At 42.3% G+C, this 21,918-nt stretch overlaps 1 long non-coding RNA gene across 20 annotated transcripts in view; it reads left to right on the top strand.

The window, feature by feature from the left end:
- The first annotated feature begins 1,869 nt into the window (after positions 1 to 1,869).
- Positions 1,870 to 21,918, top strand: part of LOC141508492 (uncharacterized) — a 107,200-nt gene continuing 87,151 nt past the window's right edge. For all 20 annotated transcript variants that reach the window (XR_012474434.1, XR_012474444.1, XR_012474439.1 and 17 more), the window contains exons 1-2: positions 1,870 to 1,971; positions 12,512 to 12,608. This is a non-coding gene — a long non-coding RNA (uncharacterized LOC141508492). The remainder of the gene's footprint in view (positions 1,972 to 12,511; positions 12,609 to 21,918) is intronic.

The raw sequence follows: 21,918 nt of genomic DNA, 5'->3' as shown, positions 1-21,918 counted from the left end.
CGCGGAAATGTGCTGGGGGAGGGCAGCGGGGAAAAGTGCTCCTCGGAGGTAATAAAGTACCTCTCGCCTGGAGGGATGGGAGGGAGCGCGCGGCCCCGAGCCGAGCAAAGGGTGGGGAGGGGGCCAGGAAGCCGGAGGGTGGCGGAGCCCATCGACATCGCCCGGGCCGATTGTAAAGACCGGCTGACCCCGGAGGGTGTGTCATAAAGCCATTGTTTCTTTGGTGACAAAGAAAAATAAAATCCACTTTTGTATGTAAGAAAAAAAAAAAGTTGTGTGAAATGTTAATGCCACTGCCAGGCAGCGAAACGTGTCCTTAGTACAGCCCGAGGGCTCACTGCCCAGTAGAAGGGATGCGACAGGGGAGAGAGGACCCACTGAGGCCTATCTGCTATTTACTTAAAACCGGGAGAGAGCGGAGGCAAGTAAGTGCCCGCGGAGGAACTTTGCCTTCTGCTGCAGGAGGGAAGCCTCTCAAAGTTCTGGCTCGTTTGCAACAGGTTCCACGGAGCCTGGCTTTGAAATCTCCGTGTAAAGTGTCCCAGTGCAAAGTACCCACCTCCTAACGCCCCTCTAGGTTTTTCACAACATACCTCCCTATAAAAAAGGGGCACTCGGTAAGTTAATTAAACCGGCCTAGGGTCCCCCCTCGTCTTTGTTGAAGTTCGTATAACCGGAAAAGTCGCGCATCTGTCCAACACAAGTAACACACACAAGGGCAGCTTCTGGGTGACCCGAGCCTGGCACTCGCAGAGCACTCTACAGGTTCGGACAAGTCCAGGCCCCCGGCTCGCCTCCTTGGGTCGCTTTCCGCCCGCCGCGCTCGGACGTACCCCGCTCTCGCCTCTCCGGGCCACATCCCCATTAGTCCCCTTTCCACGGGGCTAAGGAGGGGTTGAGAAGAATGCCTTCCCCAAATGACCCTGGGGGAAAAGCCTCACCTTGCCTTGACAGCAAGCTCTTTCCCACAGTGCCCGGAGGAACTGAGAAAAGAGGTCCTGGGGGTCTGTCGTGTCCACCCCGTCCCGGCTTTCTCTGCCGCCACCTGGCCTGTGGGATGGTCCTAGGACAAGTCTAGCAAAGTTAAGACGCGAGAGAAAACCGACTGAGTGGGGGAGAGGCTGGAGGCTGAGCTTGTAAAGAAAACTCAAAGAGTTCGTGTTGTAGTTCCTGGGTGAGGCCGCCTCTCGCGTCTCCAGCCTTTCTGACTGGCACTGCCCTGCGCTGACCTGAAGCTGAACAAGTGCTCGCCCCCCTTGGGGGGCCGCTGGAGCCCCCATTTGGGGGCAGGCAGCCTGGAAGGCCCAAACTTTCTTTCCGAGCCTCCCGCCATTAGCTCTTCCGACACGGCCGGCACCTGCCGCCCGAAGCCCCCTTCCCGCTCGGGCGCCCGGCGGGCCGCGGGGCGGGGGGCTTCGCCTGCCGCGTGAGCCGCACCCCCCGATGCCCGGCCCGAGCGCGGTCCGCCCCGCCGGGGCCCCGGGCGCGGGGGCAAGGACGATGCCCGCGCGGCCCTCCGGCCCTCGGGAGCCCGGCCGCCGCTTCCCAGCGGGGTGGCAGGGGGCAGCCGGGCCGGGGGCGCCCGGGCCGGGGGCGCGGCACGTGACGGGCGGGGGGCGGGGCGGGGCGGCCGCGCTCAGGTCGTGTGCTGGGCTTGCCGGAGGAGCGGAGCCGCCGAGCGCGGGGGAGGGGCCGCGGCTCCGCCTTCTCCTTTTCGCAATGTTGACGCAATCTATAAATAGTGGAACAAAAGGACCAACTTCCTCGGAGCTTTGCTGAAACTGCACAAAAAATGCCGTCGGGGGGCTCCCTCCGGCGGGGCGGCGGGAGGGCGGCGCGGGGCGCCGGCCCGAGCGGGGCCGCGGGGGGCACCTGGCCGCGGGCGCCGCCGCGCTGAGCGAGGGCCGCCGCTCCGGGCCCGGGGCGCCGCCGCCGCCCGCCTCACCGGCCCCTTCCCCGGCTGACAGACAGGTCAGTAGGGGCGGCCCGCCTCGGGGCAGGGAGGGCGGCGGAGGGAAAACCGGAGCCGCGGGGCGCGGGCCCCGGAGTCCCGGGCGGGCGGGAAGGGGCGAGCGGGGCCGCCCCGCCCCGGCCGCGGCGCGCCGCCGCCTCTGCCGCGCTCCGAGCCGCGGGCGGGGGGCGGCGGGGGGCAGCCGCTGAGCCGCGCGCCGGAGCCGCCGGGCCCCCGGGCCCCCGGGCCGCCGGGCCGCCGGAGCCCCCGGGCCGGGACCTGCCCGCCGAGCGCCGGACGCGCAGCTGTGGCGGTTGCTGGGGGAGGGGGCGGGGGCGGGGCGGGAGCTGTTGACAGCCGGGCCGGGGCGGGGGGGGGGCGGGGGAGGGTGGGGGTGGGGACCGAGCGCGCGCGCAGCGGGGGGGGCGAGGGGAGGGGAAAGGAGCTGAGGACACGTGACGGCAGCCGCCCCCGCCACAGGCTGACGAGGGTAGGGTGACGTCATGGCCCCTGACGGCGGGAGGCGGCACTTCCGTCCCCTCCCGCCTCCTCCGCCACTTTGTAGCCCGGTCCCGGGGCCGCCGCGGCCGCGCCGGGGCCGCCCCGATCCTTCCAGAAGAGGGCACCCCCCACCCCTCCGAGAAGGGAACGGCCCGGCGCCCTCACCGAGAGCACCCCAAAACGGGCCGTGGCTTCTGACCCCCGGCCCGGCCAGCCCGCCCGGGCCCTCGGCAGCCCGGCTCGCCGCCGCCCTGGTTGCCCGGCAGCGGGGCCCGGCTGCGGGAGGGCCCGGGGAGGCTCGGCGCGGGGGCCCCGGCGCGGCCGCTTCCTCGTGGCGCCGGGCCGCCGTGCGCGTCCGGGCCCCCGGGGGAGGACACGGGGCGCGGCCGCAGCTCCGGAGCCCCGGCGGGGGGTGATTTACTGCCCCGGGGCCCCGAGTTTGTCGGCGGAGACAATGAAATCCAGACCCCGGAGGTCAGGGGCTAATGACGGAATTTGTAGCGTCTGTTTGTAAACGCTCCCATGTGGCGCCCAGCGGCGAGGCGGCGGGCAGCGCCTAGTGAGGGCCGGAGAGCCGAGCGGGCCCTGCCGCGGGGGGCACTGCCGCGGGGGCACTGGACACTGCCGCGGGGGGCACTGCCGCAGGGGGCACTGCCGCGGGGGCACTGGACCCTGCCGCGGGGGCACTGGACCCTGCCGCGGGAGCCCTGCCGCGGGGGGCACTGCCGTGAGGACACTGCCGCGGGGGCACTGCCGTGGGGGCACTGCCGCGGGGACCCTGCCGCGGGGGGCACTGCCACGAGGACCCTACCGCGGGGGCACTGCCACGAGGACCCTACCGCGGGGGCACTGCCGTGGGGGCACTACCGCGGGGGACCCCGCCGCCGGCGCCCAGCAAGTGCTGCACACGCCGCGCTTTCCAAGGCCCAGCACGGGCGGCAGGCACCCGGGGACCAGGGGTGATTTTTAGAAGATTAGTGATTGCTATTTGGGGTCTTCCTTTACGAAGGGGGCCCGTAGCGGGAGACCCCCGAGCCCTCTACAGAACTGCTGGGACGCAGGCGGCGCCTTTATAGCCCCATTTTACAGCGGAGGAAACTGAGGCATTTAGAGCCCAAGGCCCAGGGCTCTGCGGCGCCAACTAGCCGCAGTGTCAGGAAATATAACCTGGTGTGAAGGGCTCGCGTTTACATTTCCCAACTTGCAAAGTTTTCCTGCAGGAAATGGAATTTGAAGAAATTGTTGAAAGAGAAAAAGGAAAATGCTTTTCTGGTTGGAGAATAACTTTTTTTTTAATCTACCTAGAGGAAGAAATATAGAGTATAAACTAATGATGAGACAAAAGTAGCTCGATAAAAAAAAAATTTTTTCATCAAGAGTCTGTGCAAATAGTTGAATTTTACTTTTTAAACAACAAAACAGTCCCTGACTGGATATATGACCCAAGATTCTCAATATACTTTCAAAACTAGGTGGTGGTCTGGTTTTTAGGTGGTACTTCTCATACCTGAAAATCGCTGTCAGCATAACCTGAACTAGCTGCTTACCATTTTACATGAGGCTTATTAGCACCACACTTGTAGTATTTACCATATCTTAGTTTTCCTCTTCTTTACTCCATTATTTATAGATATACTTGGGGCCAACTTGAACCGGAATTGTTCTATTTCCAGTGTAAGCACTTCTATACCTCAGAGACTGGCAAACTATTGCAAACCAAGACTTGACTGTTTGTTGATTTTCTAGTCTTAAGAAAGTGGTGGAGAAATTATTAATATTGAAGACTGAACTTTAATATATTCTTCCTGAGAGAGCATTTACCAGCACATACTTAGATGATGCTTCTACAGAACTAAGACCTTAAGTGAGAGACCTATAAAAAGATAAAACTCTAATACTAGGTCAAATTTATGTGACATCTATTGAGTATTCTGATGTGGACCAGGACCAGGAATGGCTTTATGTAATGGAAGAGTTTTATCTCCCTTGTCATTCTCTAAATTTGTCCCAAACATATTTCCTTTAATAACATGTTACATGGTCGTCACTGTGAATACTCATAGGCCCAGTTCCTAAAACAGAAGGGTGAAATGTCCCACAATGAAGCAAAGAGTGGTGAAGGATGCATTCTTACCAATTTTTAAAGTCCAAGTTCAGATAGCATAATTACATAGTTCAGTTTATTTTTTGGTATATTCTCATTTCGGTACACTAAGTTCATAAACTTTCTCATGCTTCGCTGTATTCTTCAGTTCTATCATTTCAATAGCATTTCATTGCCACAATGTTTAGTCCTTTCTCATTTGAGGAGTATTTACTTTGCTACTACAAAAAAAGGGCTGCCATGGAATTCAAACATTTTTGAGATCATTTGTATTTTCCACTGATTCTACTGGATGTTAAGTCTGGAATCTCAGTTTTCTCATCTATAAAATAACTTTGCTCCATACCTCAAATGAAAATATGCTAAACACTTTCCAAAGTACTTTCTAAAGGTTTGTAAAATGTAAAAACTGGAAAAATACACTCTCCAATGTGTAAAGTAATACTTCATTTGTCAGATCATAAATTTTGAAATTAAAAGGCATTGAGCCTGCCCCTTTTATCAGTCAACCAGTATTAAATTCCCTCCTATGAGCCAGGCACTGAATGGTCAGATTATAAAGAATGAAATGATCAGTATTTAAAATGAATTTTCATTCTGATGGGGGAGAGAAGTTCACATGCAAATGTGTACTGCATAAATAGAAAGTTAATATTTGTATACCAAATGTTGAAGTATGAGGTTACTTTAGAGAGTCCTAGCAATTGGGAGAAATGAGGACACTTCCTAAGAAAAGTGGTGTCCGAAACCTACAGTTTATAAATTAGGAAACTGGACCCACAGTGGTTAAATAATTTGCCCAAGTTTACATAGTCAGAATTTGGAGCCAATCTTTTGCTTCCTATTTTACCATAATAGCCTTTTTGAGATTCAAGGGCTGGGTCTTACCCAAGTTAACTCCGGAGTCATTAGTAAAATTTTTAGTAAGTTTCCCCTCAATTCTGTTCCCACTTCAATGTATTATTTCAAAAAACAACAGTAGATCCCAAGCAAAACAGAAACTTGTGAAACTTCAGTTCAGGGATTGCTTAGGCAGGCAGGTTGTCATTTGCAACGACCTTTCTAGTCAGTTCTTTGATTTGAAGGTCTTGTATCACTGCTGCCTATTCATCTTGGCATTACCAAACAATCCTTGTCATCAGAAGCACCAGCCTTTTTAGACCATTGGTACTAGTGAGATAAAATAGGATCACAGATTCAGAACTGTGGGAGACTTCAGAGGCCTTCTCATTTAACTAAGAAGGAAAACTGAGGCCCAGGGAGGCCAGTGGGCTTGCCCAGGGTCTCACAAGTAGTACTACTTGGAGGTAGGAATTGACCAGAACTTCTCAGACTACAGAACTAAGGTGTAGTCTACCCTGCCACACCACTTCTAACTCTGTTATTTCCACAAGATCAGAGACTATCTGGATTAACCTCATCATTTTATGAACCTATCATAAACAGAATTTGAATCCAGGCTCTCTCTCCAGAGCCAGTATCCTTATTACTCTCATAATGCTTATCTCACCATTGTAGCATAATGTCCTTAATAGTTCCATTATAATGAATAGAAATTTCATCCTTCACTGCTTCATTGGTGGATCAAAAAACTTTCCTTCTAGAATCGGGAAGGAGCTAGGAATAAGAATTTATGAAGTATCCACAATGTCCCAGGAAGCACTTTACACATATTATCTCCCTTGATCTCCATAAAAACCCTGGGAGACAAGTGCTATTATCCCCATTTTACAGTTGAGGAAACTGAGGCAGGCAGAAGTTAAGTGTCTCATCTAGGGTAACCTATCAAGTGTCTGAAGCTGAATCTGAATTCTGATCTTCAGTACTTTGGATTCAGTGCTTTTACTATTGCCCCACTAAGTTACCTCTAAGGCAGTTAAAACAAAGAAAAGCAAAAAAAAAGAAAAAGAAAAGCCCTCAAGGAGCTCCCATTCTTGGGTAGAGGCTTTAAGAAGCAGAGGTGAAGACTGGGTCCATTCCAGTCATGGAGCACAGTAGCTATCCACAGAAGGAATCAGGAATGACGAATACTATGAATGGAGAACAGCAGGCAGATCAGTTTGAGTGGAACATAGAAGAGCATATTTTTTAAAAAAATCATTATAAAGGGGTGGCTAGGTGGCATAGTGGATAAAGCACCGGCCCTGGAGTCAGAAGTACCTGGGTTCAAATCCAGTCTCAGACACTTAATAATTACCTAGCCGTGTGGCCTTGGGCAAGCTACTTAACCCCGTTTGCCTTGCAAAAACCTAAAAAAAAAATCATTATAAGTTAATATTAAATGCTGAAGCCTCTATATCATCAAAATCAAATTGTGAATCTGAATAGATTTAGATTGTGGACTTAAAAATGAAAAACTATTTAGATGTAATTCATGTATATGAGCATATAATGAAAGCCTATATTTAGTGGTCTTTTAAAAAAGAAAGATTGATATTGCTTTTTGAAAAATAAATGTCTTTATGTTTGATAATCAAGGATATATAAAAGGTTTTAATATGCCATGCAGTTTAAACAAACAGGTCAGTTTGTCTTAAAACAGATTCCATAATAAATTCAAAATGGATATATGACTCAAATATTAAATATTGTATTGTTGGCAGAGCTATGAATTAATGCAATCATTCTAGAAAGCAATTTGGAATTCTTTGAAGAAAGCAACTAAAATATCCATGCCTGTTTTGCATTGTTCTGCATATTTCCCAAGGATGTCAGTGACAAAAATGAAAGACTCCAAAAGACCTGGTAACAAAAATTGATTGATGCCTACCCATTGATATGACTAAACAAGTTGTAGTACATGAATGTAGAGAAATATTATTGAGCTACAAGAAACAATATGATACAAGGAAGTTTCAAAATACTTAGAAGAACTAATGCCAAATTAAGTAAATTGTCTTGACTTTCATTTTCAAAGATGACCATGACATCAGGGAGGTGATGCCAGGGCAAGCACATGAATTAGATTTGAGTGATGGGGTGCTGTGCTAAGTCACCAGCCTCATTTTCTCCTCCAGAGCCATTTGAGTCCAGTGGCCACATAAGAATCAGAACTACTGGAGAGGGTCTTGGATGTGAAGCAATCAGGGTTAAGTGACTTGGCCCTTGCCCAGGGTCACACAGCTGAAGTGTGTGAAGTATCTGAAGTCAAATTTGAACTCAGGTCCTCCCAACCTCAGGTCAAGTGTTCCACCCACTGAGCCACCTAGCTGCCCACTAAGTTAAATAAGCAGAAACAGGAAAACTATATGCACAATGACTGCAACAATATAAATAGAAAAAAACAACAGCAAAACAAAACAATGTGAAATTATGATGGCTGAATTTGACACTAAAGAAGTGATATGAGAAGTCGCCTCCCTCCAATTTTTTGCAGAAGTAGGGGAATATGGATATGAAACAAGACTACATGAAATGTCAGATATTTTCAAAATGTTGGTTTTTCAGAACTTTTTTCCTTCCTTATTTTAACAAATGGTTCCCTGGAAAGAATTCAGAGATAATATAGTGGGAAATGTAGATGGTGTAGAAATAAAAGCTATCAAAAATTATTTTTTAAAAACCTTATAGGTTAGGTCTCAAGCAGTAACAATCCTAATTTTCTGACTTAATAACTAACTACCATGGAGATAGTCCATAGGAACTTAAACAGCATTTTCAGTGTGGTATTGGAGAGAGAATAACTGTCACTAAACCATGCCATGCAATTTTACAAGCATTATTTATCTACAAACCAATAGCTTACTCTACATTGTAAAAGAGGATCATGACAGTGTTACTATGATGGAAAATTGTTAATAAGTCAATTTAACTTGAGGGATCTGAAATGATGGTGGGGTGGGCAAAATAAGTTTCAAATTAGTTTTATGATAAATGCTATTCTTACCTTTGTGTGACATTAACATTATTGCATATAAATAGAAACACTTTAGAAGAATAGGGAAATGAAAATGATATATTTGTTTCATAAAACCATGTACTAGTATTGTTAGTGTCTTGAAACAAGACTAGAACATGGCTTTACTTTAATAAGTAAAAACTAATATATCTTCAGATTATTCTTCATAATACTTTTTCTTTGCCTCATCTATTTTCTATATTTAGCTATTTAAAGTAGATTTTGAAAAAATATTTTATTGAGCAGCTTTTATTTATATATAAGGAGATATATATATCTATATCTATCTACATATATGTGTAGATATATATATAGATATAGATATATATAGATATAGATATATATATATATAGTCAAGGCAACAGCATTAATGCTTGCTATGAAGCAAATACTGTGCCAAGCATTGTGTAGTGGTGTATAAGATAGTCCATGAAGTGGTCTAGTTAATAAAATGATTACAAGCTGCTGGAAATTTAACTTCATCACAGTATTATTCTTGCTGTGCCAATTTGCTCCTGCTGGTATGAGGATTGCTTATTGCATAGATTTTGAACATACTTCCTGTGGTAACATATAAAGCTTTAAGTAGCTGATTAAGCAAAAAAGAAATTCCAAAATTGCCTTTCTAACATATAGTAAAAATAGTCAAAAGGAGAAGACTAATAACAGTAGTGTTTTATGGCAAAATCTCATTCTTTTGAAGCTCCTATCCTCATAATTCAGCCTGGATTATTTTATGAGATGTTTTGTCCTTTACTCTTTATGTGATTTATATTGACATAAATCAGTAAACAAAACTATTCATTTCTCATATGTTCCTATTAAATTATTCTAATCATCTGGGAGAGCTTTCATTTAGAGAAGTAACAAAAAGAATGGACACTGGTATTCACATAAAAACTCAACCTTAGTATCATCCTCAGCACTTCTCCACAATTCACCTACATAGCCAGTATTGCCAAGTCATACTTTCTACCCTCTCATTATCTCTTCTATATGTCCCCCTCTCTCTATGATGTGATGTTTGTCCTTCATTCTGGAAGAACAACATGACTTCAGGGGAGGTGATGCCAAGACAAGGACTTGAAATGGATTTGAGTGAGTGGGGGCTAGGCAAAGTCAGAGTCCAGTGGCCAAATATGTATCAGGATAACTGGAGATGGTCCTGGATGTGAGGCAGTTGGGGTTACGTGACTTTCTCCTCTTTCTACTCATTCAGTAGCCACTCTGCTGCTGTAGGTCAGCATCAGTTCATGCTTGGACTACTGTAGTAGCCTGCTCATAGGTCTCCCTTGCCTAAAGAGCTGCCAGATAACGAAGTACAGGTTTGACCATGTTATCCTTCTTCACTCACTTTAGTTGCTCTCTCAGATATAAAATTTTCAGTTGGGGATTTAAAGCCTTTTATAACTAGGATACTTCCTACTTTCCACTCTGCTTAAATTTTCCTCCTCTTTCACACTCTATCATTAGCCTTTGAGTAACTTCATGTTGCCTATCTTGAATAGTACTTGGATGCTGAGATTCTGCTTTAGTTCTAGCAACTTCCAATTTCGCCATTTTTCTGCTATGGCTAAACCTAAACTTCCACCCTTAAATCATAATTTGATATCTGCTCACTCATACGTGTTAAACATGTTCCTTTCCCCTTATTTTGACCTCTAGGTCCTTAATCTCCTAGCCTATTTTCCCCATTCTAATTTCATTTGCCTCTATACTTAAAACTTCACCCCCAAATTCTTCTTCTCATCCTCAACCTTTGATAACCCTCACCATCAGATTCTGTCTGCTCCTGGTAGGTAAAAACACAGTTAGGAAGTCACGTTGGTTTCACCAGCTTGTTGTTGTTCAGTCTTGTTCCATCTTCTGAGACCCTGTGGACTGTAGTGCCCCAACAGCCATAGGGTTTTCTTGGCAAAGATCCTAATTTGCCATTTCCTTTTCCAGTGGATTAAAACAAACAGGGGTTAGGTTGTCCAGGGTCACTTAGCTAGTATCTAAGACTGGATTTGACTCTAGACCTAGTGTTCTATCCACTGAGCTATCTAGCTGCCTCACAAGTTTAGGGTACATTTATACTTCAGATGAGCTGTTGTCGCCAACACTTAGGGAATGAATTTTATTCTCCAAAGTGACTGTTTTAAATTTTTTATTCTTTCAGATTTTCATCATTATCTTACCTTCCTCCCTTTCCACTCCCCCCCATCATTCCCTCTCCCATAGATAACTAATTTTTGGGTTTTTTTACTTAATGGAGAAGACTGAGACAATCCACCTCTAGATCCACAGGGATGAGGGCACTTGTTCCTCTTGATCCTTGGACATAGACATGTTGTTTGGAGTCAGCTGGGAACTCAACCTCTAATTAGGATTAGGCTCCTTTCTCACATGTTTCCCCCATCAGGCCACCCGCCCTAGAGCCCTTGAGAAAAATATCTTGTGACTTAGATCAAACAAAAAAAAAGGGAGGTCAAGAGGTACTCCATGTACAATATGATGAAGCAAGATGTGGGATAAGCACTTTATTTTTGTATACAAAGAAATGCTAATCACAAAAGAATCATAACACATTAACATAACAATTAACATAAAATTCACTTAATTCATACAGACTTTCAACTACTGTAAAAAACCCCCCACAAAAACCCTGTCATGAGGTTGATATTTAAACCACATTTGAACATAAAGCAGTCTGTAGGTCTCTTGGTGGGACATTTATATTTCACCTTGGCTTGACACTGTCCAAAAAGTTGCTACCAGACTGGAGTTAGTCATCTTGTTCATGATTGTCCTCTCACAGAATCTCTGAAGATTCCCTCTGCCGCCCTTCGGTTCCAACTGCCAGACCTTTCAGATGCACAACGTTGTCAGCAGTGTTGGACAGGTCTAGCTCAGGATGGTCTTTTGTTACAGAAGTGGCCTTGAGCCCAAGTCCAAACTTGCTTCTTTGTTTCCCCTGGTTATTAGCTGCCCTGGGGGGGAGGGGGGTAGAAGGGGGGAGAAAAATGTCTTCTTTCTCCTTCCCCCAAACAGGAGTTACATTGTGCATCTGTAGAGTGGAAGCTAAGAGAAAGCCAGCTAACTGTCAGCAGCTATCTCTTTTTTCAACCATTTCTACACCCAGTCCTGCTTTCACTGTCATGGGGTAGGAAAATGGTGAAGGGACAATTTGGGGTTTCTTTAGCAAGTCATATTAAAAGGCAACATGAATGGCTAGAAGCAGCTGAAAAAGTTCATCCATCCTTAAAAGGGCCAGGCAATGAGTTACCATGTCCATAGGGTTCTCAGAAGTTTCCAGGGGAGCTCTGGCTCTGGGCACATGTTCCCTGGGATGGGTGTTCTAGGCCATTTAGGCTCAATACAAAATGGAAAATTCCTCAGACTCTCCTCCACAATTTAAGACTTAACAATTTCCTTGTCCATTATATATCTTCTCTCCCCCTTTCTCTAAAGTCAATCCCTTTACCTGCAGTTTTTATCCTTTCTCCACATTGCTTCTGCCAGCTCCTCACACTCACATGTTTGAGCTGTTTTACTATCCCTAAAAAAATCTTTCATTGATCATTCTGTAATCTAGCCACCATCTGCCTCCTTAATAGTATTGCAAAATAGCCTCCATCCTTACCTCTCTATTAAAATTGCCTTTTCAAAGATCATCATGATCCACTAATTACCATAACAGGCCTTCTTTCCTCCTTGACTGTAGCATTTGGCATTATCAGTCAATTTTTTCTTCTGGATACTCTTTCCCCTTCCTTGACTTCTAAAAGGGTCTTCTATTTTCTTGATTTTCCTCCTGTCCCTTTCTAACATGTCTCTTGAAATGAATGTTTCCTAAGGTTCTGTCTTTTCCTTCAGTATTCTCTTTTCCTTCTTGGCAGTATCATTGGCTGTACCCTTCAGTGTAGATAATTCTTAAGTCAGGATATATCCCTGATTTGTGGAGCCCTAGACCTCTGAAAATTTCTATAATAGTTCTTTGAAGTAAATCATAACTCATAACCTTCCCCCAGGCCCTTCTCCACTCATGCATCAAAACACATTTTTTTTTCGCCAGTTACTGTTCCAAGTGACCCCAATTCACCATGTGCTGGGCTGGTGATGTCAGATCACAAAACTTGAAATGGAGTTTGCAGGTTCCTAAAATAAATAAGGTAAGAACATAACTTTTTTCTTTTTTAATGTCATAAACTCAATATATTATTTGAAACTTAACTATCATTATAAAATGTATACTACAAACATGGGGATGGGGAAGGGTAGTTATAGCAATTCTTTGTTCGATGATTGTGGGGTCAAGACTCCTGCATTATTGTAACCACTCCTACAAAAAGTGGTCATAAAATTCAAGAGATTTCTAAAATGAAGAGTGGAGTATATGCTTCCCCTTATCAACATTATCAAGTAATATTTATTTAGAGCCTCCCAGAGGTAGAATTTATCCTAATTCTCTACATCATAGCTAGTAAATTACAGAAAAACTTTAAATATTTAATCTGAATATATGTGACAATTTCTCCAGTGCAAAAAACTCAAGTGTACAAAATTAAATGCACTGTTTCACGATGTTTGGGGTTTTTGTTTTATATTCTTAAACTGTTTCCTTGGGAGAAGGTATTTATAATTTTTGGTTAAAGCATTACTTAATGTGAGAATAAATGATGTTTTAGGTTTTTTACATCTTTTATTTTGATATCTATTTCTGAGTATATATCCCTCCCAAAAGTAGTTCAGCAAAACTAATCTACACATCAGCCATGCCTGACAGAATATTCTGTGTCCATTTTCTCCCACCTTTACAATGAAAAGCAAAGAAAGTCTGAAGATAAAATCATGACTTTTACTTCCAAATTGTAATGAAAATATATTTCCTATTGCAAGCCACATTCACCCAAACACAGCTGCCTCCGGAATCTTCAATTCATATTCACATTTTACCACTAGTTTATGGGAATAAGTTTTAAGCATATATTATTGAAGTATAATTATAGGCTAAGGCTCTGTCTAAACTTAGTATGATAGTTATCTAAATTACCGATGTATAATAACATTTTATGGCAAATTTTATCATACCATGTTATAAAAGTTTCACTTGGTTTCTAATGTTCCTTTAGAACATTAGCAAAATTATAATTCTGAGAGAAGAAATTTAAATTTCTAGGGTATATTTTGTTTTTAGGTTTTTGCAAGGCAAATGGGGTTAAGTAGCTTGCCCAAGGCCACACAGCTAGGTGTCTGAGACCGGATTTGAACCCAGGTAATCCTGACTCCAGGGATGGTGCTTTATCCACTGCACCACCTAGCCACCCCAGAAATTTAAATTTCTAAATCTAGATAATGTAGAGTGTATGAGCTAGAATGTAGAAAGAACAACAGTAAAAATGTTTACTAGGAGAAAGAAGGAAAAATCAAGAAAGGAACTAATAACCATGGCTTCACATGTCTACATAAATGCATAAAATATGGGTGAACACAAGGTGAACTAGTTTTCTTAATGTAGGGAATCAGATTTGAACTCTTATATGTATTACTAAGACTTAGTGACTAGGATGGAGTTTTGGAATTATGGTTATTGTCCTTCATTTTCAAAGAGGACCAAAATGACATCACTATGCATGTGTATGTACAATGTGTCTAACTTTGGTTAATAAGACCAATACAAATTGGGAAAGCTCAGGCACAAATGGTGCATATGAACATTTGGAGTAGGGATTTCTCTAAATTTGTGCATCTCGTGTTTCATTTTTACTACTGTAGTTCTGCTTTACTCATAGAGCACAGAGCTCTCTTTGATGAGGGCACATGATGGGTAGTCCTTTGCCAGTGTCATGTAATTGATTCCTAAGTTCTTCAGAAAGGCTTTATATTGCTTCTTCTGACCTATATGAGCACTTGCCTTGTGAGAATTTTTTAGAAGAATATTTTTACATGTCATCTGATTAATGCAGAATACAGGAAACTTGCTTCCCTTGACCTGGACCTGCTACTACAGTAAATCCCAAGCCATGTTCTACATAATTTTTAGTCATATATATGTTTTGCATTTGAACAATGCGACCAGCTCATCGGTTGTATTGTCTTCAGTAGAGTTTGAATTACATATCTTATTTCAGATAACAGGATAGCTAAAATGGGAAGCAGAAGAAAAAAGGATGGCAAGACAAGTAAGTTGTCTTATATGTTTTAAAGTTACACAGTAATTCAAGGAAATCTAGAAACCAGAAGACAAAAGCATAGTGAAGAATTTGGGTGAAGATCAATGAAAGGTGCAAAAGAAGCAACATTGGTATGGTGATATACTACATACTCACCATACTCACCATAACAGAAAAGAATAAAAAGTTATCAAATAAGAATGGCAAAAAATTCAATTATCAACTAAATTCTATACTTTGCACAAAGCAGAGTTATTGATTTACCTTAATGAAAATGTCATACTTGAAAAGTGAAGTGACAAGGAGGAATTCCTGCTATTCTGGACCTGAGTATAACCAACAATGAAGAACTAAATTTAGAAGTAGCAACAGTGTCACATTAGGAGAAGGGGAGGAAATATAACTTCTCAGTATTTTAAGATTATTGATAATTGAAACAACCAAATTAACTAACGTAATTTTAAGAGTCTTCTATACTCCATTCTGGACAGACTGCAAATGTAGACTATTAATATTCAACTCTAGGTACTGTTTTAGAATGTTGCATACTATATATATGGAAGGACAATCTTGAGACTCGAAACTATCTTCTAAGAAGTAGGAATGTTTATCCTAGAAAAGAGACAAGCCTTGGGGCAAAGGGTACATGATAGTTGTCCTGTAGAAAAGGGACTGGTTTTGTTGATTGACTCAAAAGGTAGAGTGAGTAGTCATTTAGTTCAATCACTAAAGCAAGGCAGATTTTGATTCAAACATTATAGGGAAAATTTTTTTGTTATTCAGTCATTTTAGTCATATCTGACCCCATTTGGGGTTTTCTTAGCAAAGATACTGGAGTAGTTTGTAATTTTTTTTCCAAGTTATTTTTTAGATGAGGAAACTGAGGCAAACAAGATTAAGTGACTTGCCCAGGGTCACAAAGCTAGTAAATGTCTTGAGACCACATTTGAACTCACAAAGATAGGTCTTACTGACTTAAGGTTCAGCATTCTATCCACTGTGAATTCTAGCTGTCCAATCCAAAAATGGTATAAATTGTCTTGAGACAATATGAATTTCCACACATTAGCGTTCTTCAAACAAAAGTGCATGGCAGATCTTCAGATATTTGAAAATAGCTATCACATCTCCTATTAATTTTATCTCTTCTATTCAGAATCTTTTTACTGTTCCTCATGTAGCATAGTTTCCAGACTATTTCCATCATCCTGGTTATCCTCCTTTGGTTTGCACTCTAGTTTGAGTGCACTAATCTTTTTTAAAAGGTAGCCGATGGGACAGCTAGATGGCACAGTGGAAAGAGCACCAGCCCTGGAGTCAGGAGTACCTGAGTTCAAATCTGGCCTCAGACACTTAATAAATACCTAGCTGTGTGGATTTGGGCAAGCCAATTAACCCCATTGTCTTGCCCCCCCCCAAAAAAACTAAAAAAAAAATTAAAAGGTGTCCAGATGTTAACACAATATTTTTCCATGTCATCTGATTAATGAAGAATACAAGGAATTGTTACTTCCCTTGAACTGCTACTAAAATATATCTGAAGTCTACATAGTCTTGTTTTTACTTGTTATGTGTATTGAGGTTCCATGAGAAAGTTTCAGTGAATATATTTATTCCATGGGTATAAAATATATTTCACTATAACATTAAGCAGGGAGTCATATATAATACCAAAAAATAAGTGTAATTTTTAAAATGAAAACAGACTTTATTTTATCTATTTTATGCCTAAATATACTGCCATTATTCCTCCCTTTTTCAGACATAACATTCCCCAGGATCAGAATTTATAGGTTTCATAAAAATAATGAGTCTAAAAATAGTATTTCATGGTTCAATTAATTTGGATAAATTGTTTTGTATTAATAAAGACTAAAGTTACTCTAGTTGCCATAGTTTTTTTATTGAAGTTCTGACTCAGCTAAAATCCCTGGGTCATTTAAATTATCACACCTTGCCTTCCCAGTTTATGCAGTTAGCTTCTATTTTTTAAACCTAAAATAAGGATTTGAAATTTCAAAGCAATCTATTTTGCTTGGTCTTATTTTTCCAGCCTATACTGATATTTTAAAATATTAAGATATTGCATATATTCAACAGTTTGACGTATGTGCCCAAAATGAGATATTTAAATGAGAGTTGCTTTCTCCATAGAGTTTACAGAGTAGTAGGGGAAATATTATACAGACTCGTATAAATGTGATATAGGAAAAAAATGGATAGCATATGTACTGAGTGACTAGTAGAAGTTTAGCTGGTGAGATGGTTGTGAGGAATTAGTTTCTTTGCATTCTTTGTCGTCGACTTTTTCCCCTTAAACATCCTTCTCCATCTCCCATCTTAAGATCTCTTCACTATTTGTTATTCTTGCCTGGAGTACTCTGCCCTTCTCACTTCTGTCTCATCGTGCCTTGACTTCTTTCAAGACTCCACTGAAATTCTACCTTCTACAGGAAGCCTCTCCTGGCCTTCCCAAATTACTTTCATCTATTCTGTTTATATTTTATTTCTACCTATGTTGTATCACCCATTGATATATATTCTTGAGGGCAGGACCTTTTTTTGCCTTTCTTTGTATACCTAGTATTTTGCACAGTGCTTAGCACTCACAAATGCTTCATAAATATTTGTTGATTGACTAAGTGATTGATAAGGCAAAAAAGCATGGAGTATCTAGAAGAGGTAAGCCCAGCCGGCAGTCCAGTATAGATGAAATGTAGAGGGATTACATGGAGGGGAGGCTGAAGAGTAGGATGAGATGAGACTAGAGAGAGAAGAGGACAGGCTGGATTGTGAACAGTACAAAATGTTCAGGAAATGTTTTGATTGATAACTAGGGAAGAGATTGGGCAATTTTCAGTAGAAGGCTATGCCATGAATAAACCTTATGCCCAAGGAAAACAAAGGGCAGCAGTGAAGATGGTTTGATGGCAGGAAGATCATTTAGGAAACTTTCACAAGTTGAGGGGATTGGTAATAAAGCATGTATGGGGAAGATGGCAGTTGGAAAACAGAAGGAGATGAATGTAAGAGATCACAGAGGCAGAACTGATGGACTAGTCAAATAGAACACCAATGTTTAGAACATAGATGACTAGTTGAATTCTGCCTCTCACATTCCACCCATCTGCAAACCTGATAACTGCACCTCCTGTCTCTCCATACAAATTACTGATTAAATGTTGAATGGAACAGAATCAAACATACTGTAGCACAGTTGTAGAAATCACCCCCCCCCAGGATAATATAGATCCATTATAATGCTCTTTGTTCAACTATTTATAAATTCACTGGAAAATACTATCACTTAGCTCATTTCTTAAATCTTCCCAAAGATGCGAGATTTGTGAAATACCTTATTAATGGTTAACAATCATTCTCTTAACCTATTCACCCAATTATGTTCTTTAAAAAAAAACACATGTTATTTGATATGATTTAGTTTAGAAAACCCATGTTGGGCATATAGCAATGATTTCTTTTTTTAATGCTTATAAGCCCTCTTAGAGTTTTGCAAGGATTGGTATTAATCTTATTAGTCTATTTTCTAGAGCTTGCCTTTTCTTCCCTTTTTTGAAAATTAAGACATCTCCCTGTTTATAGTCTTTTCATATTTCTTTTCTCATAATTCTTAGAAATTAGTAGCAGTAATACTTAAATTAAATCTGCAAGTTTATTCAGTAACCTAAAAAAGAATTTGTCTAGTCCTGGAGGACTTATTTAAAAAGAGCTGAGTGCCTCTTTTCTCATTACCTAATTTAGTCCTCAGTTGTCTCATTTATTATTTACAATTCTGGTTTGCAGATTATTATGACCACCATTCCCGAAGCAAAAAAAAATAATAATAATTCAGTGCTGTCTTCTTTCTCTAAATCAAACTACCTCCAAACTGGCATTATTCCTTAGTTCCTTAGTCTCCTGGAAATGGAAGGGAATTTATATATATGTACACACACACACACACACACACACACACACACACACACACACACACACCCACATCAGTGACTTTGCTAAACTTTGTAATATCTCATTTGATCCTCACAATGATCCTGCAAGGTAGGTGCTGTTAAGATCCCCATTTTACAATTGAATAAATTAAAGCAAAAAAGGTTAAGTTGTTGAGGCGCACATAGTGCTATCTGCGGCTGAATTTGAATTCAGTCTCCCTGATTCCAGAGTCAGTGCTATCACCATCCATGGCACCATCACGTGCCTGTGTAAGGATCTTATTTGCAATGGAGAAATAGTAAAGTCTTTCTCAATAAGTACAGAGGATAAAGCAAGGATACCATATCACCCTCTAACATTTGACAAGACTTTTAGAAATGCTAGTAGAACACGTATAAAAATATTTGTAACTGCTCTTTTGTGGAGGCACAGAACTGGAAACTGAGGGAATGCCCATCTATTGTTCTGTGAAAAATCATGAACAAGGGGCAGCTAGGTGGCACAGTGGATAGAGCTGTGTGACCTTGGGCAAATCACTTAACCCCATTGCCTTAAATAAATAAAAATTTAAAAAAACTCACAAGCAGGCAAATTACAGAAAAATCTGGAGTAACATAAACTGATGGTGAGTGAAGTGAATCAGGAGAACATTGTACACAGCAACAGCAATATTATATAATAATCAACTATGACAGACAGTTCTTTTTAACAATACAGTGACCAAAGACAATTCTATTTTATTTTATTTTTTAATTCTCATTTTGTACAAATTTTTTTTTACATTAATAAAATATTCTTGTTTTAAGAGTAAACAAAATACCTCCCCCCCATGATTATAGACTTGCTTGGGCAATAAAGGGGAGAGAAAAAAAATTAAAATAAAAAAATAGTAATAATTGTAGGTATGGCCAGGTGGCACAGTGGACAAAGCACCAGCCCTGGAGCCACAAGCACCGGAGCCCACATCCAGCCCCATAGACCCAACATCACCCAGCTGTGTGACATGCAAGCCACCTGATCCCCACTTCCCTGCAGAAACCAAAAAGGAGAAAAAAAAAAAGACCCAAAATAAAATAAAATAGTAATAATAGTAGGGGTGACTGGGTGGCAGACAGAGCATTGGCCCTTGAGCCAGGAACACCCGGGCCCAAATCCACCCTCAGACACCCAAAGATCACCCTGCTATGTGGCCCCAGGCAGGCCACCCAGCCCCATTTGCCCTGCAACCTCCCCAAATAATAATAATAAAAAATGTGCTTCAGTCACCAAAGACAATTCTAAAAGATTTGCGATGGAAAATATCCATATCCAGAGAAAGAACTATGGAGTCTGAATGCAAACCAATGTCTTTTTCACATTTTAAAATGTGATTGTTTTGCTTTCATTTTTTTCTCTTTTGTTCTGATTCTTCTTTTACATCATGACTAATATGGATTGATTCTACATGTATAACCTTTATGAGATCACCTGTGCTGTCTTGGAAAAGGAAAGAAGGGAAGGAGAAAAATGTGGAACTCAAAATCTTTTCTTTAATGTAATTGAGAAAAAAATTTTCAAGATTAAAAAAATAAGTGCTAATGGTAGCAGTATGACAAGGGAAAAATGAAAAGCATAATAAGTATTTCCCTACATATAGATGAAATGCTGATTTATTATTTTAAACACTAGAGAAGCAAATTAATTGAAATAATAGGTTATAAAATAAATTCATATAAATTTCTATTATACATTTCTATTATACATAATCCAGAAAGGAATGATAAAATCTTAATCAAAATGACAGTGAGCATTTTAACTGCCATAAGAAATATAGCATGGGAGGCGGAGCCAAGATGGCAACAAGAGAGCAACGTCTCTTAGGCACTCTCTCATAAAACTTTGAAACTAAGGACTCTAACTAAACTTTGGAGAGACAGAACCCACAGAGGGACCCAGTGAGGCAGTTCTTCTACTCAAGGTAACCTGGAAAAGAGCAGAAAGGCTCTGCTCCCCCGGGGTCGAAGGAGCGGCCCGCCAGAAGGGTGGCCCACCAGAGCCAAAGAACTTCAGCCTCCCGGAGGCAGCCCCAGGGCTCCCAGCAGCGGGGGAGTCTCCTGAGCTATTTTATTTTTACATTTACACAAAGTGGGGGAGCAGCAGTGGGGGGACCTCTGCCAGAGTGAGCACCTGAGGCCCAGCACTTGGGGCACACAGCAAGCTACATGGTCTTTTGGCAGCCCAGATCCAGGAACAGAAGCAGGCAGAGCCAGTAAGCAGGGGCCCCCAGGCCATGAGCCCATTGAGCTGAGGGAGGGGAGTGAAGAGAGACTGCAGAGCTCTATCCTCTGCCCCTGGAACAGGACTCTGGGGCTCTGACCACATTCAGATCCTGATCGCAGTCTAGGCCCCGCCATAGAACAGCAGGGCCCCCCCCCCACCTCAGCCCCATGGCAGAAGGGGGCGCTTATGTTCATTCACACCAGGAGGGAGGACAGAACCTCACACACTGAGACCCTTGTGGGAGTGTCCCCAAAGCTCAGGAAGCACCCCAAAAACAGGCTGGGAAAATGAGCAAGCAGAGAAATAAGAGGAACACCATTGAGAAATATTTTGCATGTAAGCCCAAGAAGGATCAAAACACTCAGTCTGAAGATGAGGAAGCACAAGCTCCTGCATCTAAAGACTCCAAGAAAAACATTAATTGGGCTCAGGCTATTAGAGCTCAAAAAAGACTTTGAAAATCAAATCAGGGAGTTAGAAGAAAAACTGGAAAAAGAAAGGAGAGAGATGCAGGAAAAACATGAAAATGAAGTCAGCAGGCCTAGTCAAGGAAATCCAAAAAAATCCTGAAGAAAATAGCATGCTAAAAACCAGCTTATGTCAAATAGATAAAACAGTTCAAAAAAAGTTATTGAAGAGAAGAATGCTTTAAAAAGTAAAATTGGCCAAATGAAAAAAGAGATAAGAAAGCTCTCTGAGGAAAACAAATCCTTCAGACAAAGAATAGAACTCAGGGAGATTGATAAATTTACAAGAAACCAGGATTCATTACTTCAAAACCAAAAAAATGAAAAATTAGAAGAAAATGTGAAACATCTCATTGAAAAAACAACTGATATGGAAAACAGACTTAGGAAAGATAATTTAAAAATTATTGGAATACCTGAAAGTCATGATCAGGAAAAGAGCCTTGACATCATTTTCAAAGAATTACTACAGGAAAATTGCCCTGATATTCTAGAAGCAGAGGGCAAAATAGAAATGGAGAGAATCCACAGATCCCCCCGAGAAAGAGATCCCAAAAAACAACCCCTAGGAATATTATAGCCAAGTTCCAGAACTCCCAAGTCAAAGAGAAAATATTACAAGTAGCCAGAAG

The sequence above is a fragment of the Macrotis lagotis genome, chromosome 1 (genome assembly GCF_037893015.1).
Source record: "Macrotis lagotis isolate mMagLag1 chromosome 1, bilby.v1.9.chrom.fasta, whole genome shotgun sequence".
NCBI lineage: Eukaryota > Metazoa > Chordata > Mammalia > Peramelemorphia > Peramelidae > Macrotis > Macrotis lagotis.
This window is presented reverse-complemented; position numbering and strand designations above follow the sequence as displayed.